We start from the raw sequence: 17478 nt of genomic DNA, 5'->3' as shown, positions 1-17478 counted from the left end.
GGTGTAAGTAGTCGTGGGCAAGAATGTGAGTGAGGGTCTACGAGTGTGAGTAGACGTGACTGTGAACATGTTTAAGTGTGAAGGCTGAAAAAATTGGGGTGAGTATGAGTGAGTACTCCCTCAGCAACTGGTATACGAAGTTAATAAACAAAGGCAAGGTGCCATTATGCCGATCATAGGCTTGAGCCAAGGCGTGCTTCCTGCTTCACCAGCTGAAGAATATGGGTAATCATGTGCAGTTTATCCCTGCCGAAATTCCATCCGGCGCTATGACGCTGAAAAAAAAAGCAAAGTGAAAGGAAGCGTGCTAGCATAAAAACACCAGCATCGCTTTTTATGTACCAGCACGTTTTTGCAAACAATTCAAATTTTATCCACTACGATGCGAAATAAGCAAATTATTAATAGGTGATCACCCAAAAGGCGAACATTAAGATAGACAACAGTTTGTGAACAACAAACAAATGCTTCACCGCCACAAAATTGACGTGGTGTGCTCACGCACCACCTCATATACGAGCGGTAGTCGCAGCGACAGTGTAAACAAACATGAGAAAAAAAACTTGAACATTAAATAATACGAAGTACATTTATTTATCTATAAAGAGTGCCAGCGCTTGCTTGTCTGCTGGGATGAGTCAAAATATTCGCATGTTTTTCCAACAGGAGTGCCGAAAACATACGACATTGACCACTTGCGACACTTTCGCGCGGTCGCATATTATATTGGACTCCAAACAGATCAAACCTTTCAGGGTGCCTCACAGAATCACATTCTACTTAGACTGCATTATTTTATACCAAATTAAGCGCACCACAGACCAGAGTAAAAAATGGCAGATTCCACGTACAGGGGGAATCGATGATATGCGAAGCACGAATAAAGAAGGTTTATAGGTCACTTGAAAATCAGCACAATGTTACGACGCGGACGTAAACTATGCCATACATGACTTCCTAGTCATGATTATTATGCTTGGACGCGTCATTTACCTTCGTCGTCTATTCACATCACGTGATACCAAGTTTGGTATATGCGTAGCTAGCAAAACGGCCGCAAGCGCGCCATCAGCGTAGCATGTAGTCATGTTTCATATGACATGCATGTCCTGAATTATTATGTTTGGAAGTGTCATTGACCTTCCCTCTCTGTCCTTGCATCGTCCTCCTCATCCTCATTTACCTTCGTCGTCCGTTCGCGTCACGTGACACCCAATTTGGTATACGTGAAGCTATAGCGAAACGGTCGCGAGCGCATCATGAGCCTGGTATGTAGTCACGCTGTTGCACGACACGCATGCCATGATTATTATGCTTGGACGCATCATTTACTTTCTTCATCCATTCACGTCACGTGATACCAAATTTGGTATATCTGACGCTAGCTAAATGGCCGCGAGTGCATCATGAAAGTCATATGTTGGCATGTTCTTACATAACACGCATGTCATGGTTATCACGTTTGCACTACTCATATACCTTCGTCATCCATTGACGTCACGTAAAACCAAGTTTGGCATATGTAAAGCTAGCGAAATGACCGTGAGCGTACTATGAACATAGCATGTAGGCACGTTGCTACATGACACGCATGTAATGATTATTATGTTTGGACGTTTCATTTACCTTTGTCGTCCGTTCGCGCCACGTATTACGAAAATTGGAATATGTGAAGCTACAGCGAAATGGTCGCGAGGGCTTCATGAGTGTGGTATGTAGTCACGTTATTGCATGACACGCATGCCATGATTATCATGTTTGGACGTGCCATTTACTTTCTTCATCCATTCATGTCACGTGATAACAAATTTGGTATATGTGAAGCTAGCAAAACGGCCACTAATGCATCGTGAACGTGGTATGTTGGCACGTTCTTATATCACACGCATCTCATTATTATCATTTTTGCACCAGTCATATACCTTCGTCATCCATTGGTGTAACGTAACACCAAATTTGATATATGTGAAGCTAACGAAATGACCGCGAGCATACTATGAGCGTAGCATGTGGTCATGTTGCTACATGACATGCATGTAATGATTATCATGTTTGGACGTTCCATTTACCTTTGTCGTCCGTTCGCGCCACGTAATACGAAAATTAGAATAATGTGAAGCTGGCGAAACGGCCACGAGTGCATTGTGAGCGTGGCATGTAGTCATGTTGTTACATTACAGCATGTCATGACTATTATGTTTGAACCGGTCACCTGCCTTCGTCATTCATTCATGTCACGAATTACCGAATTTGGTATATGTGAAGCTACCGAAACGATCGTGAGCGCACCATAAGCGTGGCGTGCAGTCATGACTCATGACTTACATGACATGTAAGTCATGCTTCACATGTTAGGGTCTGCCACTGGTGTTCGCCATGCAGTCATGTCACATATTGTGACGGGGCGAGGTCTTGGCTTACAGGACAGCGTCCACCGAGAATCGGCAGCCGAACAAGATGTCTGAGTTGCCTCTCACGCAAGCGCCTAATGCACAGGCGTCTTCTTCATCTTCGCTAAGTGCCACGCTTGCTCCTGTCGATGATGCACCGTAACATCACTCCCCTGCGGTGGAAGCGCCATCACGGCGCTTAGTACGGCGGCGACGAACGAGGAGGGTGATACGGTTTCAGTCTGGAAACGTGTACAACGTCTGTCTGGAGTGCGGTGGTCGAAAAGGCATTGTTTAGGGGTGCGATCTCGTAGCTCACGTCACTAAGTTGTCGTAACACTTTGTAGGGGCCATGGTAGTGTGATAGTAGCTTCTCTAATAAGCCGACTTGGCAGTTTGGTGTCCAGAGAAGCACCAGAGACCCCGGCGAGAAGTGCACGCTTTGGTGGCGACTGTCATAGCGATCTTTTTGCTGCGCTTGCGACAAGTGCAGCCGATCACGGGCAAGCTGACGGGCTGCATGGGCTCGAGAAACGACATCGCTGGCGTACTCAGTAGACAAGGGGGCAGCCGAAGGAAGGAGCGTGTCAAATGGTAATGCTGGATGTCGGCCAAATAGCAAATAAAACGGCAAATAACTAGCTGTGTCGTGCCATGAAGAATTGTACGCGAACGTGACAAAGGGGAGTGCTTTGTCCCAGTCATGGTGATTTGGCGGAACGTAAATTGACAGCATTTGCGTCAGCGTTCGGTTCAGACGCTCGGTCAATCCATTTGTCTGTGGATGATAAGCGGTGGTAAGCTTGTGCTCAGTGGAGCAGGCGCGGAGAATGTCATCCACAACATGTGACAGAAAGTACCTTCCTCGATCAGTAAGCAGCTGCCACGGAGCGCCGTGATGAAGAATGACTTCATACAAGAGAAAGTCAGCAACGTCAGTGGAACAGCTTGTCGGCAGTGCTTTAGTGATGGCAAAGCGTGTGGTGTAGTCTGTGGCGACTGCAACCCATTTATTTCCGGAGGTGGACGTAGGAAACGGGCCCAACAGGTCAAGGACAACACAGAAGAATGGTTCCGTCGGTATGTCAATGGGCTGTAGGAGGCCAGATGGTAGCACAGAGGGGCGCTTGTGGCGTTGGCAGCGGTCGCAAGCAGTGACGTAGCGAACCGCAGAACGATACAGTCCGGGCCAGAAAAAGCGACGTCACACACGATCGTAGGTACGAGAGACGCCTAGGTGACCGGCTGTAGGTACGTCATGTAGTTGTTCGAGAACGCTGGTACGCAGGTGATGGGGAAGCACGAGTAGTAATTCCAGGCCATGAGCGTTGAAGCTGCGACGGTACAGAATGTTGTCGTGCAGTTCGAACAGGCGAATGGAAGGGTCTGTTTGTTGGAGCAGAGGTCAGACGCTCGATGATGGAGAGTAATGACGGGTCACGTCGTTGTTCGGTGGAGATATCACTCAAAGCGTGGATGGAGAGAACGCAGGGGTCTGCATCAAGGTCTGTCAAGTCGGGCGTTTCAACCGGATAACGTGACAAACAGTCTGCCTCTGTGTGGAGGCGTCCCGACTTGTAGTGCACCACAAATGAGTATTCTTGCAGACGGAGCGCCCAGCGACCCAGACGTCCAGAAAGGTCCTTTAGCGATCACAGCCAGCAAAGAGCGTGATCGTCCGTAACAACGGAAAAAGTTCGGCCATACAGGTAAGGCCTGAATTTCGCCACGGCCCACACTAAAGCTAGGCATTCACGCTCAGTGATGGAGAACTTCCGTTCGGCAGGTGAACGAAGACGACTGGCGTAAGCAATCACGCGGTCCTTCCCCTGCTGTCGTTGGCCAAGGACCGCTCCATTTCCATGCCCACTGGCATCGGTCCAAAGCTCTGTAGGTAATGCTGGGTCGAAATGGGCCAGTATTGGTGGCGTAGTCAGCAGATGTATAAGAGCCGAAAAGGCGTCCGCTTGTTCAATATCCCATGCGAAGGGAACGTCCTTCTTTAAGAGATCAGTAAGCGGTCGAGCGATGTCGGCGAAGTTGCGGACAAATCGACGAAAATAGGAACATAGCCCTACAAAACTTCGGACGTCCTTGGTTGAGCGTGGTTCAGTAAATTGTTGTACTGCTCGTACCTTTTCGGGATCTGGTTGAACACCATCGGCACTGACAAGGTGGGCGAGTATGGTGATTTGGCGACGTCCGAAATGGCATTTTGCAGAATTGAGCTGGAGAGCAGCTCTTCAAAAAACATCCAGAACGGCTGACAGACGTGTTATATGGCTGTCAAAGGCAGGTGAAAAGACGATGACATCGTCTAAGTAACATAAGCAGATGGACCACTTATATCCTCGGAGAAGGGAGTCCATCATGCGCTCGAAAGTTGCCGGCGCATTACACAGTCCAAACGGCATGACTTTGAACTGGTAGAGGCCGTCGGGCGTAACGAAAGTGGTTTTTTCACGATCCATGGGGTCGACGGAAATTTGCCAATAGCCGGACCGAAGGTCGATAGACGAAAAGTATTGGGCACCATGGAGGCAATCGAGGGCGTCATCAATCCGAGGCAAATGGTAGACATCTTTGTGGGTCACTTTCTTTAAATGGCGATAGTCTACGCAAAAGCGCCAGCTGCCATCTTTCTTCTCAACGAGCACGACTGGGGAGGCCCAGGAGCTGGATGAGGGTTCTATTACATCTTTAGTAATCATTTTATCCACTTCATTTTGAATTACTTGGCGTTCCTTGTGAGATACGCGATATGGACACCGCCGTATAGGACTGGCATCACCAGTGTTGATCCGGTGAGTCACTGCAGTTGTTTGGCTGAGAGGGCGGTGGTCAAAGTCGAAAACGTCTTTATAAGATGTTAGCAGACTACGGAGGCTGGCAGCTTGCACTGCAGTGAGGTCGGGAGCAATCATCTTGTTAATGTCATCTGCAGGCAGAGTGTAATTGCGGCCAAGACAGGGGGATGTAGTATCGGTGTCCAAACCAGTAACGTTGCAGCTGTCAAGTGGAGATAGCGTGGCCAAAGACATGTCTTGCGGAATAACTTGAGTCAAGAGACTCACGTTGAGTAGTGGTATAACCACTGTATTATTAGCGACGGCGACAACAGTGTGAGCAAGGGCGACGTCTCGGGCCATCAGTACGTCGACTATAGGAGTGACGAGGTAGTCACCGTCGGGCACATGACGTGAGCACGACAAAGTGACATATGTAGCAGCTTCCGCAGGCAAGCGAACGTGGTGACGAGAGCATAAACGGGGAGAATAGTCTGCTGGAAAATCGGCAAACTGTGGCAGTTCAAGCTGAAGTGGCACAATCAATGAGCGCAGAATGCCGTGACAGGAAGTCCAAACCAAGTATTAGGTCATGAGGACACCTCTCAATGACGGCAAACTGAACTAATGTAGGATGACCGGTGCGATGGTTAAGGGACGTTCGTCACTATGTTTGTCGATAGCGGACGAGAAAGCATTAACATGAACAATTTATTTGATGGCATGTGTGGAACGTCTGACTGCACACGGATACGCTACCGTGTGCAGCGCCGTTCAGTCGGACGTCGCGGTTAACCCAGCAATCAGGGTCGCAACTCCGGAGTTCTAGGATCAGGCCATGGCTCACGAGGACCACACCTGGTAGGCCTCGCCCACGAACCTGCTCCCGGCCACTCCACCCAGGCAGGAGCCGTTCGGCCGGTCTCGGCCTTGGACGTTGAACAGACACACCAGAGCTAGACCTGGCCGACACGTACGGGTCTCACGTCCGGCTCAAGAACGCTGCCAGGAACTCATCCACTCGAGCGGCGCACCGCTTCCTCTGCCTTCGTGGCCTCAACCCTCGAGCTCACTTTTCCGCATGTTCCTTCTTCTTGGCCAGGGCACCGCCAGGTACCCTCGGGTGCACACTGCAGCTCATGACCTCGTGGCCCACGTCCGAGTCTGGCGCATCACTCGGCACCGCTCGGTGATCCTAGATTCAGCCAGCAACTTCCCTGGCACCTGGATCCTCGGCCACCCTGGACCTCGCCGGGTTCCGTGCTCCTCTGTGCGCACTCCCGCGTCTCGCCCGGCAGAATGTCTCGCTCGTCCCTTGCCGATGTGCGACGCTCTGGTGACACCGGCGCTTGATGGCATAGGTGCGGCCACGGAGCAGTCAACCCGCATCGGAGACGCGATGCTCCATGCGGGGCATGGCCAGCCCGTCCAGCGAAGAGCGTGCGCCGAGACGCGATGCTCGACGCAACCATGACCATTAGCCAGGCCACGTTCATCGCTGTGTCGAACGGCTGACCGTGGAGACGCCTCGCCGAGATCCGCGATATCCTCGACAAGGAAGAGAACAGCAGGCCAGGCCGCGCCCCGAAATGCAGCACTCGTGCCGGCAATGCCGCCCCAGCTGGTGGTTGGACGGCAGCAGCGTGGACGGCCGCGTTCCCTGGCCGGAACCTGGCTCGCCTGCGTCCGACGCTTCGGCCCGCTGTCTCCCGTCTGCCTTCGCGGCCTCAACCCTTGAGCTCCTTTTCCCGCGTTCCTTCTTGGCCAGGGCACCGCCAGGTACCCTCGGGTGCACACTGCAGCTCATGAGCTCGCGGCCCACGTCCGAGTCTGGCGCGTCGCTCGGTACGGCTCGGCACCGCTCGGCGATCCTCGATTCAGCCAGAACTCCCCTGGCACCTGGATCCTCTTCCACCCTGAACCTCGCCCGGCTCCGTGCTCCTCGGTGCGCACTCCCGCGTCTCGCCCGCCAGAACGTCTCGCTCGTCCCTTCGTCCCTTGCCGATGTGCGACGCTCTGGTGACACCGGCACTTGATGGCATGGGTGCGGCCACGGAGCAGTCAACCCGCATCGGAGACGCGATGCTCCATGCGGGGCATGGCCAGCCCGTCCAGCGAAGAGCGTGCGCCGAGACGCGATGCTCGACGCAACCGTGACCATTAGCCAGGCCACGTTCATCTCTGTGTCCAACGGCTGACCGTGGAGACGCCTCGTCGAGATCCGCGATGTCCTCGGCAAGAAAGAGAACAGCAGGCCAGGCCGCGCCCCGAGATGCAGTACTCGTGCCGGCAATGCCGCCCCAGCTGGTGGTTGGACGGCAGCAGCGTGGACGGCCGCGTTCCCTGGCCGGAACCTGGCTCGCCTGCGTCCGACGCTTCGGCCCGCTGTCTCCCGTCTGCCGCTGCTTCGGCTCGTCCCCAGCCACAAAGTTCACTGCCACGTGATGGTCGCCCGTGGACCAATCGTGGCACGCCACCTCTATGGGCCACCACAGGTCATCAGCTGATTCGCTGACACTCACGCGCACATTACACGCGCCTTGCCCGGCACTTCCGTCGTTGTTGTTTTGTTCATTCATCACAACCGGCAATGGACACACGGGCCGTGCACCTCCCTTGAACATCAGGGGTCCTCCCATCAGCGACACGAAGTTTGCGGGAAGCGGCAGGCGTGAGCACTTTATGTAGGCGTCGGCGAAGGTTCGCGCTCATTACAGAAATGTGCGCTCCAGTATCTATAAGGGCAAAAATAGGCACACCGTCAACGGCAACGTCTAACAAACTTTGTCTCGTCGGAAGTGTCAAGAGAGGATTTGTGGAAAGAGTCGAAAATGCAGCGTCACCTCCGGGCGCTGCACCGTTTAGTTTTCCGGGTAGGCAGGAGCGGGGTTGAATGGGGACGACGGCCTGCTAGTCTGCGGTGAGCGAGACGACTGGCGACGTCCTGGAGGCGAACACGACTGATGACCATGCGGTGACGGAGATCGGCTGTTGAACCTTCTGTAGTTGTTTTGCGGAGAAGGCTGCGCGGCAGATGCGAAGCGGGTGCTGTCCTGTCGGTAGTGAGGTTGCGATGAAGTCCGAGGTGGCGAGGACCAGCGGTAATTGCAGTAATGGACGACATGATCGATACGGTGGCAATGAAAACAAATTGGTCGATTGTCGATGGTTGTCCACGCAGCAGGGTCACGAGATCGGGCCGTAAACTGCTGCTCGTGATAGGACGAGGGAGGACGCCATGAAGCTCGCTGCGGGCTGGGCAAAGCGCACATACCTCGCCAGCAAGAAATCGCCAGCATACCTATGCTGGCGATTTCTTGGCGGACGATGGCTTGAACCATGTTAGCAGTGAGTGGGGTGGTGTCACTTGCAGCGGTGTGAGCCGGAGCAGAGGCAATGACTTCAAGTTCGCGCCGTACAATTCGGGTCACCTGATCCGATGAATCTAGAGGTGGTGGCTGTGTTTTTGCACGGTCTTCGCAAGATGATGTTGCAGCCGTATTCGGAAGGCGGGTAAACACGCTGTTAATCCGCCGGCTCTTCGCTTGCTCAAAGCACCGACATTCTTTTATAATGGCGTCCACTGTAGAAACATTTTTGCAGATGAGGAGGTTGAATGCGTCATCCGCAATCCCCTTAAGAATATGCCCGACCTTGTCAGCCTCCGGCATCTCGGCATTGGCTTTGCGACACAACGACAACACATCTTCTATATAGGAGACGTAGGACTCGGTCGAGGTCTGCGCCCGAGACGCGAGCATTTTGTTCGCGGGCATTTTTCTTCCAATCGGCTTTCCGAACAGGTCCAGCATTTTCTCCCTGCACACTGCCCAACTCCCAAGTTCTGTTTCATGGTTCTCATACCACGATTTGGCGGTTCCCCTAAGATATAATAACAGGTTTGTCAGCATAAGAGTCGGGTCCCATCGGTATCGAGTACTCCATGCCTTTCTGACACCAATTGTCCCTATACTCGATAATTACTAAACTCGAGCCCTGCACGAGAAAAAAACAGAAAGTCTAAGCTCTACTACAAAAATTTGCGTGTTCAACACGTTCGTACTCTGCCAGCCAATCTTCAACGTCAACTTCATCTGGATCGCCGGAACCGCTGAACGTGCCAGGATCCCGCGGGGGTTCGAGCGCGAAGGTTGTGGTCGCAGAAGGAGATGTAATTACCGCATCATCTCCGGCTGCAGGAACACCAGGAGCAGATGCAGACGCCGTACTCTCCGTCATCGTTGTGGAATGACCCTTCAAACGTCGGCCGCTGCGAAGTTCCGTTGCGAGGCGGTTGCCCAGCACTTCCACCAAATGTGACGGGGCGAGGTCTTGGCTTACAGGACAGCGTCCACCGAGAATCGGCAGCCGAACAAGATGGCTGAGTTGCCTCCCGCGCAAGCGCCTAACGCACAGGCGTCTTCTTCATCTTCCCTAAGTGCCACGCTTGCTCCTGTCGATGATGCACCGTAACAATATCATACCAGTTTTGCAACATTTCATGTGAACGAAACCACCGCAAGAGCAGCAAGACCATGAAATGTAAATCATGACGTTCATTACATGCATGTCATGGGAGTCATGGTATGACTAGCCACTTATGCTCGCCATACAGTCTTGTTATGCCGTACCAAATCTGGTAGTGATACCATATAAAAAACGGCCAGGAGAGCTAAATGTCGTAGGCGGCTAGATAGATTAATGATTTGTTGAGTTTAACGTCTCAAAACCACCACATGGATATGAGAGATGCCGTAGTGGAGGGCTCCGGAAATTTTGACTACCTGGGGTTCTTTAACGTGCACCCAAATCTGAGCCCATGGGCCTACAACATTTGCGCCTCCATCGCAAATGCAGCCGCCGTAGCCGGGATTCGATCCCGTGACCTGCAGGACAGCAGCCAAGTATCTTAGCCACTAGACCACCACGGCGGGGCGTAGGCGGCTAGATAGATAGATAGATAGATAGATAGATAGATAGATAGATAGATAGATAGATAGATAGATAGATAGATAGATAGATAGATAGATAGATAGATAGATAGATAGATAGATAGATAGATAGATAGATAGATAGATAGATAGATAGATAGATAGATAGATAGATAGATTCCAATAAATCGGCTGTTATTTTGAATACTGTAGACGCCTAACCAACGAAGAAAGAGTTAAAACAGAATACATCAGTATAAGGCACACCCTTTCTGAATTATTTTAGATCTCTCACAACGGCTTTTCTGGAGCTCAAACTCAGTAGATTGGCGTGTCACACTTCTAGGGCGATGGCATCATGTGCTAGACATGAATTATTGGCAGGTACGAAGAAATCTGCATCAAGAAAGCGTGACGGAGGAGCCGAAGCGCATAGCAGTTCCTGCACGCAGTGCGCGGCTCTTTCAGTACTATTCAACTGCAGCACCGTCGCTGCGGGCAACGCGAAAGAGATCAGGAGGCGAGGCGCGGTCATGCCACTCAACACTTTTAGTAAACTAGAGTTGTAGGTAGGCACCTCTACCGCCGGACCAAAAGAGCGGCACGCGCACACTATTTTTAATTGAGGAGTAAACCCACGCATGTGAATCATAAACAAAAAATAGTGGTTTTTGATGAACTAACCAACAGAGACGAGTATCGGTGACTTAATCTCCAATAAACTTTGCCTCGATTATGATGCTTACTAAAAAAATTGGCAGATCCCACGTAAAAGTGGGAATCCATGATATGCAAAGCACAAATAAGGAAGGTTCATATTGTCACGGGGTCGTGACGTGGCTGAAGACAGGAGACTTCGTGTTGGGATTTAAATGTTTATTTGGGCCCCGCCGCGGTGATCTAGTGGCTAAGGTACTCGGCTGCTGACCCGCAGGTCGCGGGTTCGATTCCCGGCTGCGGCGGCTGCATTTCCGATGGAGGCGGAAATGTTGTAGGCCCGTGTGCTCAGATTTGGGCGCACGTTAAAGAACCCCAGGTGGTCAAAATTTCCAGAGTCCTCCACTACGGCGTCTCTCATAATCATATAGTGGTTTTGGGACGTTAAACCCCACAAATCAATCAATCAATGTTTATTTGGGCGAACCTGTGCCCGATAAACGGAAAGTCTAAATACAGCAGCAGTCTTGCACAGATAGCAGTCTCGGACTGATAGCGGCGAACGGAGCGTCGGCCTTCGATCAACAACTGACAAGCGGCGAAGCGCGTCGGCATTTATACCCTTGCCGTCGAATGTTCTAACGTTATCGCTGGCGGTGGCGTAGGCTCCAGGACAATCTGTACCCTTCGCACAGTGGGCGTGATCTTATCGAAATGATCTACTACGGTCCGGAACCTTCTCGAAAACTGAAGGCGCGGTTTGCGCTGAGGATCGTGTGGTAATTTGGGACAATAACAAAAACTTGGCAAATGGAACGTGGCATTGCCCCCCTCTGAAAAAAGGCATCGACCCAATGCTTTAACTAAAGATGAAGGTAGAATAATAATGCAAGAAAGTACAATGAATAAATTACGATACAACAATAATACAAAAAACATTGTTTCAGTTTGTTAACGCGCATGAAACGGCTTGAGGCGTGCGACATGGACGACTTCAGGTCGCGATCGGCGTCGTTGAGAGTTCGTGATGCCGTCGGGGACAACCTCGTAATCAAGTGGGCCGAGACGTCGAACCACTCTGTACGGTCCGAAATACCGTCGCAGAAGCTTTTCACTTAGTCCACGTCGGCATATCGGCGTCCACACCCAAACAAGTTCACCGGGCTGGTATTCCACGAAGCGTCGCAGAAGGTTGCAACGGTGGCTGTCGCTCGTTTGTTGATTCTTGATACGGAGACGCGCAAGTTGTCGGGCTTCTTCGAGCGTTGAAGGTACTCGCTCACATCGAGGTTTTCTTCGTCGGTGACGTTGGGTAACATGGCATCGAGCGTCATTTCCGGGCTCCTTCCGCAGACCAATTCGTATGGAGATATCTGCGTCGTCTCCTGCACCGCCGTGTTGTATGCGAAGGTCATGTACGGAAGAATGCCGTCCCACGTCTTGTGTTCGACATCGGCGTACATTGACAGCATGTCGGCGATTGTCTTGTTAAGCCGCTCGGTGAGGCCGTTGGTCTGTGGGTGGTACGCTGTCATCCGGCAGTGGTTTGTTTGGCTGTATGCCAAGATCGTTTGAGCTAAGTCGGCAGTGAATGCCGTTCCTCTGTCGGTGATAAGAATCTCCGGGGCGCCACGACGTAGGACCATATTTTCGACGAAGAACTTAGCTACCTCGGATGCACTGCCTCTTGGCAGGGCGTTTGTCTCGGCGTAGTGGGTGAGGTAGTCGGTAGCTACCACTATCCACTTGTTTCCGAAAGCCGACGTCGGGAACGGCCCCAGTAGGTCCATATCAATCTGCTGGAAAGGTCGGTAAGGTGGATCAATTGGCTGCAGAAGTCCCGCCGGCCTTGTCGGCGGTGTCTTGCGTCGCTGACAGTCGCGGCATGTCCTCACTTAACGAGTGACGCCAGTGGTAAGACGTGGCCAGTGGTACCTTTCTTGTATCCTCGCGAGCGTGCGAGAAACACCGAAATGCCCTGCCGTCGGATCGTCGTGCAGGGCCTGCAGGAGTTCTGGTCACAGAGCTGAAGGTACCACAAGAAGTACTTAGCTCGAAGCGGTGAAAATTTTTCTTTTGTAGAAGACCGTTTCGTAGAAAGAACAACGCAAGTGCGCGCTTGAATGCCTTCGGGACTTCGGCGATCCTGCCTTCGAGGTATTCTATTAGGGCCTTAAGTTCCGGGTCAGCCCGCTGTCGTTCAGCGAAGTCGTCGGTAGTTATCGTTCCCAAGAAGTAGTCGTCATCCGGGTCGTCGGGTAGCGGTTGGTCGACAGGCGCACGAGAGAGACAGTCGGCGTCAGACTGTTTTTTGCCGGACTTGTAAATGACAGTAATGTCATATTCTTGAAGTCTCAGGCTCCATCGTGCGAGGCGACCTGAAGGGTCCTTCAAGGTGGCTAGCCAACACAAGGCGTGGTGATCGCTCACAACTTTGAAGGGCCTGCCGTAGAGGTAGGGGCGAAATTTCGACGTAGCCCAGATGATGGCGAGGCACTCCTTTTCTGTTGTGGAATAATTTGCTTCTGCTTTGGATAGCGATCGGCTGGCGTAACTAATAACCCTTTCAAGTCCGTCAGCCCTCTGCACAAGAACGGCACCAAGACCTACGCTGCTTGCGTCAGTATGTATTTCTGTCTCGGCGAATTCGTCGAAATGGGCAAGTAACGGAGGCGTCTGGAGGCGATGTTTAAGCTCCTGGAAAGCGTGTTCCTGTGGCGTTTCCCACTTGAACTCCACGTCGGCATTGGTAAGGTTAGTGAGAGGATCGGCGATGCCGGCGAATTTTTCACGAACCGCTTATAATAGGCACACAGGCCCAGACATCAGCGCACGGCCTTCTTGTCAGTGGGCGGCGGGAAGTCGGCGATGGCGGCTGTTATCCATGGATCGGGACGAACTCCAGACTTGCTGATAACGTGCCCCAGAAACAAGTGCTCTTCATACGCAAACCTGCACTTTTCTGGCCTCAGTGGGAGTCCGGACGTCTTGATGGCTTGAAGTACAGCTTCAAGGCGCCGAAGATGCTCGTCGACACTCGAGGAAAACACGACGACGTCGTCCAAGTGCACAAGGCAAGTCTGCCACTTCAATCCTGCCAGTACTGTATCCATAACGCGTTGAAAAGTTGCAGCCGCTGAGCAAAGGCCGAACGGCATCACCTTAAATTCGAAGAGGCCGTCCGGTGTTATAAACGCCATCTTCTCTGGATCTCTTTCGTCGACTTCGATTTGCCAATAGCCAGTCTTGAGGTCTATTGACGAAAAGTACTTGGCGTTATGGAGCCGATCAAGTGCGCCGTCTATTCGTGGGAGAGGATACACGTCCTTTCTTGTGATTTTGTTCAGGTGGCGATAATCGACGCAGAAACGTAGGGTCCCATCCTTTTTCTTCACTAACAGCACGGGGGAGGCCCATGGATTCTTGGACAGCTGGATAATGTCATCCCGCAGCATTTCATCAACTTGTATCTTCATGACCTCACGTTCTCGCGTCGAAACCCTGTACGGACTCTGACGGAGTGGTCTGGCATTTTCTTCGGTTATTATGCGATGTTTCGTGATTAGGGTCTGCCGAATTTTCGATGACGACGAAAAGCAATCTTCGTATTGCAGGAGCAGGGCCTTGAGCTGTTCTTGCTTATCGTTCGGAAGTCTGGGATTGACGTCGAAAGCTATGGGAGGGGCTCGGTTCCTCTGAGAAGGTTCCGCAGAATCGGCGAGGGCGAAAGCACTAGTGGCTTCGACAATTTCTTCGATGTATGCGACCATTGTTCCTTTGTTCACATATTTGTACTCATTGCTGAAATTCGTGAGCATAACTGTTGCTTTGCCTCCCCACAGCTCTGCAATTAATCCCTCTTGCGACGCAAATATTTCAGGTGACCAACAGATGCTGACTGCCTTCAACGACGCCTTCCAAGTCAGGAGATTTAGGAGCGCCGACTGAAATAATGACGCTTAAGCGAGGCGGAATGGTGACTTGTTCTTCCAGCACATTCAAGGCATGGTGTCCTGATGGCGTGCGCGGCGGTAGTGCTTCTTCTGTGGATAACGTTATCGACTTTGTTTTTAGGTTGATGACAGCACCATGGAGGCATAAGAAGTCCATGCCAAGGATGGCATCTCTCGAGCAACGCTGTGGGACTACGAAGTCTGTAGGATAAATACGGCCGTTAATGGTGACTCTCGCTATGCGAGAGTCACCATTAACGGCCGTATTTGCAGATTCCTGAAGCTATGCAGATTCCTGCAGGCGTCACGAGATGACCTCCGGCTGTGCGGATTTCAGGGCCTTTCCAAGCTGTCCTAACTTTCCTTAACTTCACGGCGAACGACCCACTGATGACAGAATAGTCGGCTCCAGTATCGACGAGAGCGGTCACACTGTGGCCGTCGACAAGAACGTCGAGGTCACTAGTACGCCGTCTCGCATTACAGTGAGGGCGTGGCGTCGGGTCACGGCTGCGTCGGCTTGTTCCGCTGTTTCCATGTTGCGTCGTCAGGCCACCTTCGGTAAGTGAGCTTTCGCCGTCAGGGCTTTGCCTGGTTGGCGTTGTGTTCGAAAAGCTCCGTCGCGGCGTCGTCGTCGGAGGAGGATCTTCGGTAGTTCGTCGCACAGCAACCGCACCTCCACCGGTTGCTGCCCTTAGTTTCCCGGATACGGGCTAGGACCGGCCACGCGTTAAGCCGGAGTACTGCCGGGGGTGCGGTGACATGCGGCGGCTGGGCGACGGCGAACGGGAAGGACTTCGGGGTGTCCATTGAGTTCCTGTCAGGTAGTCGGCGATGTCACGTGGCCGTTCCCCTGGCTGTGGACGTGGTGCATCGACGGCGAAGCCACGCAGTCCCATCTGTCGGTACTGGCAAAGGTTGTAAGTGTGCCCGGCCTCGCCGCAGTGGTAGCACAGTCGGCGGTGGTCAGGGGTGCGCCAAACGTCGGTTTTCCTCGGCACGCTGCGCTGGCCCGCTGGTGAACGGTAGGTCGTCGGTGGATAGATAGATAGATAGATAGATAGATAGATAGATAGATAGATAGATAGATAGATAGATAGATAGATAGATAGATAGATAGATAGATAGATAGATAGATAGATAGATAGATAGACAGACAGACAGACAGACAGACAGACAGACAGACAGACAGACAGACAGACAGACAGACAGACAGACAGACAGACAGACAGACAGACAGACAGACAGACAGATAGATAGATAGATAGATAGATAGATAGATAGATAGATAGATAGATAGATAGATAGATAGATAGATAGATAGATAGATAGATAGACAGATAGATAGATAGATAGATAGATAGATAGATAGATAGATAGATAGATAGATAGATAGAAAGATACGCTCAATGTCGCCAAATTTCGCTAAGAAATGCTTCGCATTTAAAAATAGTAGCAAAAGGACGCACTTTGAGCACTATCTGTCCAAAAAAGGTTGCTACGTTAAACTCACTCCGCGTAACCTTCTGGTTTTGGCCAGGTTAAAGGAGGGCTTGGCAGCATTGTCATGAAATAGCGGCGATGAAAGATGGGAACTTGACAAGAAGCACAGGCCGTAATAGAGCGTGTGGCTGCCGCTACCCGTGTCCGGCCGTGCCACCTCTCAATCAGTCCTTAAAATATCGGCTGGATAGCGGTACTTCGACATGATGAATATACGATGAAAAAATGTGAGACGGCTGTGCTTGGAGTGTTCTCAAGATGTACAGACGCACGGATGGATGGATGGACAGAAACATAGACTCACGGACGCACGGGCGGATGGACGGACGCACAGATGGACGTGCGGACGGATGGACATTTCAACGCATGGATAGATGAACTCACGGACGGACAGATTGACGAACGCACAGGTCGGCGGACGCATGGGTGGATGCACCACGGAGGACGAACGCACGAACGGAAGCAGGTACATACGGGCGTTCATATGCACGAACGGACGCACGAACGAACGCGCGGACGGATGGAAGCAAAAACGAACGCACTTATACCTAGTTCATACTGAAACATCCACTTTCTACAGCGACCGAAATTCCCCTGCCACCGAAACGCGTCGTTGTTCGCACTGGACGCGCCCCGCGCCGCCGAGTATGCCCTCTACTACGGGGCGAACGCGGGATGGATGCGCTGTCACCCTGTTGTCGCGGCTCGCAAACGCTACTACGATATCCGCTGGTGTATACTTTGACGATTCTCGTACGCAAGAAGCAAGAAAAGACAGTACTGCTTACTTTGCTGGCAAGTGGCTGTCTTGTAATGCACGAAGAGCAGAAAATCCAGCGGCGTTGGTGGGTTCGTTTTTCTCTGCAAGACCGCAACAAGCTCGGTCACGCCAACAGCAAGCTCGATCACCTCTTCCACGAAATACGGACGCGAAGTAGGCACAGAGTAGGTTAAACTCCCGTTGGTTTCAACATTCAGTTACGTGCACTGCGGCATAACAAGGGAGTAGGGCTTGGCCGCCATTTTTCAAAATTTCTTGACTAGCACTCCTATTGGTCCGCGGTGACCGATTCGGTGGCAGAAGCCGCAAAAATTGGTCCGAGAGCGATCAGAGCGGAGAGGGCCGTTTCGGTGGATCTCGCCGCCGCTGAACCGGATTCGGAGCACTTTCGGCGGCCGGAATGCTCAGTGTGAACGCGGCCTTACGGATGCTTCGCCCCTCTCATCATCATGCACTGCGTGGATATGCTGTGATTTT

General features: G+C 51.9%; 1 protein-coding gene across 4 annotated transcripts in view; it reads left to right on the top strand.

The window, feature by feature from the left end:
- LOC119174081 (solute carrier family 41 member 1) overlaps positions 1-17478 on the top strand; it is a 331108-nt gene that overhangs the window by 271921 nt on the left and 41709 nt on the right. The gene's annotated exons all lie outside the window — the stretch shown is intronic.

The sequence above is a fragment of the Rhipicephalus microplus genome, chromosome 5 (assembly GCF_043290135.1).
Source record: "Rhipicephalus microplus isolate Deutch F79 chromosome 5, USDA_Rmic, whole genome shotgun sequence".
In the NCBI taxonomy this organism is placed as follows: Eukaryota; Metazoa; Arthropoda; class Arachnida; order Ixodida; family Ixodidae; genus Rhipicephalus; species Rhipicephalus microplus.
Note: the sequence above shows the minus strand (reverse complement) of the source record. Positions and strands in the feature narration are given on the sequence as shown.